Here is an 8,628-nt window from a genome sequence, read left to right as displayed (position 1 = left end):
CTATGAAAATGGCCTTAAAGATCTCGTCTTCTGAACCTTTATTAAGCTCAATACCGTGTGCAGCTAGTTCCACAATTCATCACTGTGTGCATTAAAATTTCTTTGTATATATTTTAATTTGACAGAATATCTTATGTTGCCAATCAAGGTAAATAGGAATGTCCAAATAGCGTGCAACCTAATCTCTCTTTTTATACACCTCTATTGTCTGTCTCTTTTCCACTTCTATTCAAATAAAATAACTCACTCTCACACTAAATAGAAGCCCTTACTGATACCTTATAAACTCTGTCCCCTTCTGTGGACTTTAAGTTCTGAAATGTCTTCTGAGATGAGTTAACCAAAACTGAATGCAATATTGAAGGTTGTGACACCGTCAGTTCATATAATGACCCTATATTTTTCATATTTTCTAATAACTTCTCAATACAGCATATTGCCTCTCTTACTACTGATGGGCATTTTGTCAATATCATCTTTAAATATCCCTATGTTGCCGTCTCACTTTCCTGAGAGGTTACAACTAATTCAGAACCCATCAGTATGTACAAAACAGTAGTTTTAAATTGCTTCTTTTAGTGTTTGAAACCACCTCCATCCCTCTCTGCTTGAAACTGCCACAATTCTCCATAAAAATTAGATCCATACTCTATCAGCTAAAAAGAATCAAAAATCTTCAGAGGAAGGTAAGAGTGAAATTTTTGAGATCTTATTTCTACTTCAACTGAAAGCTCACTGAAGTGGGAGGAGCCATTTTGCCTGGCTCCACCCAGGACAAAAATACAGATTTCCAAACAGCCTATAGACCAATTAAATGAAGGGTCTTTGTGTTTCAAGGAAAGACTTCCAGGTTTTTTTAAGCCCTACTTTTTTCACCACCATTTGAGGAGTAGATGTAGTTTGTTTCTTCAGTTAGTGTAATCTGTGATGCAGGAGAAAACTTTGTTAATATTATGCTCCTCTCAGAATGTTCTACCACATCTTAAATGCTATATCCGTCCTAGAGCACCTCCAGGTCCACAGCATATACAATGGAAATGAAAAAAAGTATAAGAGCAGAATAACTTTTGTCTTTAAATTGCAATCAATTCTTTAGGTAATTTAAAAACAAACTCCATTTTTAGATGCATCCTATGTCATTAAAAAGCTTTCCAGGGACATGGCTTACTAGGAAGGAAGAGGACATTAACTTGCATTTGCTTTGTATCAGGTCCAATAGAAAGATTCCCTTGGTCAAGCCCATCTTCCTCTCCATCATGGGTTAGATCTATTGTCTGATAAACGTGGAGTTTCTTTCCTGTGACAGAGTACATTTTTAGGCCCAGATTCAGCACAATACTTAAGGATATGCACCACGTTAAGTACATGATAGCCTCACTGACTTCCAATGGAACCTCTTGTGCTTAACGTGTAGCATGTTCTTAAGTACCTTACTGAACCAAGCCGTAGTCCTTCTATTTTTTGTTCAGTATTGTAATCTAACTTGAGTCAGTTTGCCTAGTTTTTTTAACCTCCTGAACTGCTCCTGATCATTAAGTGAAACTAAAGATACGCTGGACAGAATGTTGCTGCTTTGTGGTGATTGTTGGGTTTTGTTTTATTTATTCTCAAGAAAATATCAGCGGGAAGACAACAAATAGAATTATACAGTAGATTAAATCTAATGATGTAAATTCCTGTGAACATTAAGAGTTCCTTCTTACTGAATTATGCTGACAGCCATACATTCAGCATAAAAACATAAAACATACATGAACAAGGGTGTATTTAACCAGAAGAAAGAAAAACTGATGGTATTTTTCTTATCTATCCATCAAGTAAAATGGTGTGGTCAATATTAATTAGATCCCTTTAAAGTACATGGAGTGTGAGGAATGTTTTTTTAAGCACATATTGGAAAAGGATGGAACATTGGTTAATAGTACACTGTAAAAGTTACATCAATAGTAAGACAGTGAGGCCATATGTTCTAGTTAGCAATGTACTTAGCTACAAGTTCCAGCCACAAACTCACAAAGTTCAGGAGTCTGTGGATCCGGAGCTAGCTAGAAAGAATCTAAATGCAAATTTGGCCCTGTATCTGAATCTACACCTCCCCAACATTCAGAGGTGTGCTGATCCAGAATTTTGGTTCTGGTCTCTCTACTGAATATTCCAGGATTCCACAAATCCAATAAGATAAACTTACCTTTTTAATAAATTAAAATGGGTAAAATCCTGGTCAGATGGAAGTCGATGTGAATTTTGCTTTTGACTTCAATGGGGTCAAGATTTTACCCAATGACTTTAACTAAAGCAGAACAACAAGACAAACAAATGAGAGAGAGCACAGTGAGAAGTCCTTATTTTAGAAACTAAATTTAGCCACACTTCAGTCTCCACCCATCTCCAGCTGCTTCCGTCGGACGAATATTTTGACCTCTGCCATGCAGAATGATCTAGAGATCTTAAAGGGTATTTCCACACAGCCTGCAGCAGTGAGCCTCCCACCATGGGTCAATAGATGCAGGCTTGCTGGGCTCATGCTACTGAGCTAAAATTAGCCATGAAGATGTTGAGGATCAGGCTGGAGCTTAGGTGCTGAAGCACCCGCAGAGGGATTGGCTTCAGCACCTGAGCTCCAATCTGACCCACAACTTCAAAGCACCATGTAGGTAGGTATTGTCAGAGTGCTAGCACCAGCCCAAGCCTGGTAATACCAGCCAGAAGGCTTGCTGCCGTAGACTGTATAGATGTACCCAAGGAAACAGGAACCTGACACAGTTGCCACTGTTCTTAAAGCACCATATATGAAAAAAGCAAAGTTAATTTCATCCCCAGGAAACCTGAATAATCTGGCTCTAGGTGAGTTACAGGGAGACTAAAGCTATCCCTAATCTGGGACCAGAGAACAGGACTAGAGCATGGGCCCTTATGTCTTCTTCTCTCTTGGGCTGGAGTAACAACTGCAGCTATTTAGTGCTAATTGCATGCTGTGTTGGTGGCACTGCACCCATGCCAATGTAGAGCCAGAGGCTACTCTCCAGTCTTCTCCCTAGCTGAGTCCCATTACTGTGCTTAGGGTTTTCATACAGACTCCTTCTGCTGTATGCAAGGAAGCTAGAGACATCTAGACATCTGCAGCCCCACCTGCACACACCCAATTGCAAAATCAAAATAGTGTGGAAGTTCTTAGATTAAATCTTCACAGCACAGGTGAATTTGACCCTCAATATATTTTTCTTTCCATCCTGTTCATAGTCCATACATGCTACCCCTGTGATGCGTTTGTGTTTGTGCCCAGTACCCAATTTCCTACAGTTGTCTAATTGGCCCTACCCTGCTACCTTTTCAAAAGTACTAATCATAGAATCATAGAATCTCAGGGTTGGAAGGGACCTCAGGAGGTCATCTAGTCCAACCCCCTGCTCAAAGCAGGACCAATCCCCAACTAAATCAAGCCTGACCTTAAAAACATCTAAGGAAGGAGATTCCACCACCTCCCTAGGTAACCCATTTCAGTGCTTCACCACCCTACTAGTGAAAAAGTGTTTCCTAATATCCAACCTAAATCTCCCCCACTGCAACTTGAGACCATTACTCCTTGTTCTGTCATCTGGTACCACTCAGAACAGTCTAGATGATTTTGGGCAACTCTATTTTTGGGTGTCCAACTTGAGACCTCTTAATGGAGCCTGATTTTCAGAGGACAGGCACTCAGCCCTTCCTGGAAAAAAGGCTACTTTACAAGCTTCAAGTTCAGAGGCACCCAAAATCACTTGCCAGCCTTGAAAATGTAGAACTATTTTCTTATGATGTCTAGCCACTATACCATCTCCCCCAACAACCGCAAAGCACAGCAGAGGCTGTATGTAACAATGTCTTTCCTGTCTTCTGACCAGCAGTGAACTAATGGTCATGATTAAAGTATGCCCTTAATACATGCCGAGTGCATTACTGAAACAATGATGACAGACAGGATTCCTGGCTTCTTAATTGATGGGATTATTCCTCAGACACATAACCTATATACCTAACAGTTGCCAGGAAGTGCCAGAGCTGGATGCCATAGTACTTAACTATTAATGTCACACATGTTCTCAGCATAGAGGGCTACCATGTGCCTATTGCCTATAAGCCACAGCCTCAGTAGGGGAGCAATGGCGTTGCAGTGCTATAGGGGTAGCTTGAGAAAGTATTGGGCCCCCTGGTTCACAGATGGAACACACAGGCTGCATCTTTGTTTAGCCTCCGTAGTGCCCTTGGCATCTCTCCTCTCTATACTTTATGGAGTGATGTATTTTCCAACTGTCTTGGCTATGAACACTGTTATATAGTCTGTAAAATAGCTGAAGGAACCAAGCAAAGCATCTGAGTCTACTTCACTATATTCATGTTTGCGAGCAGTTACAGATGGAATCCCACTGAAATCAGCATGACTACTTACTTACAGTGAGGAATGTTTACTCATGTAAGGATTACAGCATGGGCTCTAATGTGTCTAAACAATGCACTGCAAAATGCTGAATTGTGAGGAGGTAGCTAGTGCGATACTTCAGTGATCTGTGTCATGTCCAGTCTTAGTCTGTATGTTCAAAGAAATGTGAAGATGAAATTACAGTGAGATTGGTAACAAAAATCAGAGAGGACAAAGAAACCCTATTAAGAGGCCCCCGGAAGATAAGACAGAGGGTCATAACTGGCAAGGCCACTATCATTTTAAGATCTTTTGGGACAAAATCAATCCAAAATACAGATATTCAGTAGGCAGGAAGTCTAGTAAGCAGTAACACTTTCAAAACAAAACAAAACAGCTTGAGTAGAGCGAAGCAATTTTTTTCCCTGCAGTTTGGTGGTCAAGCACTCTCTTCCCCCCTCCCCCAAAAAGTTTGTTTTAATCAAAACTAATTTTTTCATGAAAAAAATAATATTCAGATCAAATGAAACACTTTGAATGTCACATTGAAACAACATTTTAGGAGTGAAACTTCAATTTGTAATGATGGTTTTCAAAAATGAACTGTTTTGACAGTTTCAGAATTTTTATTTCAGTTTGAATGAAATAAGCTGTTCACTGAATTCAACCTGAATTCACAAATAGGTCTGGTGTCCTGAAAAATGCATTATTTTGTTTGGTGCATTGGAGAAATCTGTTAATAGTTGATCTCTTCGTGCTCTGGTGACATGGCACTGGAACACTTTGTTCATCTTTGGACACATCAATGTTCAGTTCTGAACATGCCACTGAATTTTTTTAATGGTTTGCTAATTAACCGACAATGGATTTTTAGAATAGCTCTTTCACAAAGAATGTGACAAGCACTGTCCCCTTCTTGATTCCGACATTGCCCACGGCCTGTTTTCCCATCACATAGCTTTCTCCATCAGTGGATGAGGGGTAAATAGGTAAATAATTCTCTTCAGTTCAATCATCTCCAGTGACAACCCTGAAGCCAAGATAATCTCCCTTAAAATGGGCAAAGCAAGCCCTCAGTTAGAATTGAAATAAATTGTACTTGTGCAGTTAACTAAAAAGAATCTCCTATAACCACTTTCCTGAAAGAGTCAGTCAGATTCTGGAGAAGACACAGCTAAAAAAATATAAGGGATAAAGACACGCAAAAAAAAATAATAAAAATGGTGGATTAGAACAAGGTCAGTCACAGTGTTAACAAGCTTCAGATTTATGAGCTGCTAAACCTGCCAGACAAAGAGACTGATTGGACACTGTGATGGGAAAAGCCAGCTGCAGTCAGATTTGGTTCAGATCTGAAGGCCTCGGAAATTGAATTATTGAATCTAAATCAGTTGTGGGAATACCAAGATATCACATCTAGGAAAACTAATTTCACAAGCTATCAGAGAATAGTTCGCTGGCCTGCTCCCACTTAAACTCAGCTTCTGAAAAACAAAAGAGGTGCTTTGCACTCAAGTTTAAAATGGAACCTTTGTAACTGGAGATTGAGCTTTTTAGCTGTAATCCATTTCTATGAGTAATTTCTACTAGAAGTAAATGTAAACTGTATTTGATAGCTTCTGGAGTGTCTTCATAGAATTATTGCATATCAATGAGAACATCTCAAACAGGAGTGGAAATGGACAAACAGCAACCAAAACTGGAATAGTAAGAATAATTGAAGGAGCAGAGTCTAAACCTACTTGCTTCTGAAATCAGTGGAAAAACTCCCCTATATTTCAAACTAAGCAGAATCAGGCTTTTTGAGACAATCAGCACTGAGGAAGGTTAGATGGAAAGGCAGAAGGAACTGATGTCTTGTGTCTTGGAAAATGCCAAGACTGCAAGGCTTGAACAGCGAAAAGGGAACTTGCTATTCTTCTCTATAATAATCTTACATTGAATAAAGAGACTAGTATCTTCCATAAACCCATCCCCACTCCTCCCCATCAGAGTTATAACATGGAGAGAGACCACATTAGGGCAGTTGTGACAGGGATGTGTATCATATGTATAGAAAAAGGCAGTTCAAAGAAGTGTGTCTTGACTGAAAGGGAAATGTGGGAGTATCAGGGTTTTCTTTATGTGAGCAGGCGAACAGTTACAGAAAATAACATGAGCCTATACAGTGGCATATAATCAAAGTCCCCAGAGGATTAGCTGAACGTTGATACTTCCTGAACATTTCCCATACACATCCAGTACTGAAACCAGCATGAGTATATTCACCAGCACTAGGAAATGCACTTCCACACAAGCAGAGACATCTTGGACCTCCTTGTGCTACATTTAAATGAGACACAACAGCTGCATGGAAGAGACTATAATTCATCACTTATGTTTTTCATCCATTATATATCTCCTGTCATACTTTTTACATTTTCTCTCTAGTTTAATGGTGTTTGTTTGCTGGACTTTTTAATTTCCTTCCCCTTCCCCTTTCCTTTCCCCAGACTGTATTTAGATTTATACCTAGCGCCCTTGTCTTTCCTCCCATTGGCTCAATTGGTTTGAAAAAGAGAATCTTTAATGACTTTCCTTTCAGCTTTATGTTTTCACCTGTTTGTAATTGTTCTTTTCCCGTTTCATTTTTATTAGTGTTCTACCATAGTAGGTGCCTTATGTCCTGCTAGATATGATTTTAAAGCCTTGTCGGTCACTCTCCTTTTCTTATCTTACATAGGGTAGTTCCTGCTTTTCCTACATTTTGTGCTACTTTAGGAATTGATCCAAAAACCGTTGAAGTTAGTGAGGTTAACTGACTTGAAAGGGTTTTGCATCAGGCCCACAGGGAAAGACCAACTCAGCCAAACTTAGAGTGCAACTCCCAATGAAGTGTGTTGGTCAAACTGAGCAGTGTCATACATGGCTGCGTGAAGTACATATTCCGCACTGCCCATTTTCCCATCACGTAATATCAAAGATGTAAACAGAAGGTAGTTAAATTTGCCCTGGTTCTGCCTTGAGAGTAAAGGTGGAAGGCAGACATGTAGCAGGAAATCAGTTAATTGTTGGCTGTAAAATAAAGCCAGATACCCTACCTTTTGCCCTTACACTGCTCCGATTTTCACAGTACACCCACCATGTCCTGGAGACTGACATTGCCCTCAATTGCTCAAATTCACCCTTCCGAGTTCTGAAGTGCTGGACATCACCTCCATCTCTGACTCTCTGAAAGGAAGTCCAGTAAGGGTTTAACTATGTGTACTTCTAATCAGTTACATCAATTCAAGTCTTTGGGCTTTGGTGCTTAGCAATGAATAAGTAAGTGATGCCTTCCCCTACCTCTCGTTAAGTCCCAGTGCATTAACAGGAAAAACATGTACATTGTCATACAAAGTCACAGGCTGGGAAGAAGAAAAAACTTGAAGTTGCTGGTGATCAGGACCCTGGCCAGAAAAATAAATCAAATAATTGCACATATTTCCATAACAGGTGGAAGAAAAAAGATAAGTGCCATGGATGTAGAAACATAAAATCAGCACAGCTGTAATCAAACAGTTCATGTAGGACTGATGAGCAAAAGGGTTCCTGTTGCTCTTTGGGGCAGGAAATGTATCCTCATGTATTTGTACAGCACCTTGCACGCTGGGTCCCCCATGCTGATTGAGGGCCCCTGACTGATCTTGCAATTGGAATATTTAATTGTGTTTTTGGTCTAGATTGTGCAACCCTTACTCCTTTTGATGAGTACTTACATACATGAGTCTCACTGAAGTCACTGGGACTATTTGCATGAGAAAGTAGCCACCATGTTAGGGAGGCACAATCTAGCAAGGGGGGGAGGGGGAAATAAAACAATAATTTAAATAGAGTCGTTTTTTTCATTATGTATATTCATGTTACTTAGGATGATGTATCGTCTGGCTATTTCACTGCAAATACATCTTTTTGTACTGTGTTTTATAGGCTGGTACACTCATTAGTGAGAACAACAGTATTATCTCTTAATCCAGCAAGGTATAATCCTTAATTATAGATCCATAAACCCCAAACAAATTTCCACAAAACTCTGGAAATGACTGGTAATCACCATATTACCTAGCAAAATGCAAGGGGAGGGGGAGAGTATATTAGTATTCTACTAGGTGGCCACTTAGCATTTGCATTCCAACTCGGAACATATTAAATCTCCCTTGTTGAAGGTTCATTAATTCATATCAGCATGAAATACCAAGGTAGTTTGTGTGTCT

Source organism: Mauremys mutica, chromosome 6 (assembly GCF_020497125.1).
Source record: "Mauremys mutica isolate MM-2020 ecotype Southern chromosome 6, ASM2049712v1, whole genome shotgun sequence".
In the NCBI taxonomy this organism is placed as follows: domain Eukaryota; kingdom Metazoa; phylum Chordata; order Testudines; family Geoemydidae; genus Mauremys; species Mauremys mutica.
Note: the sequence above shows the minus strand (reverse complement) of the source record.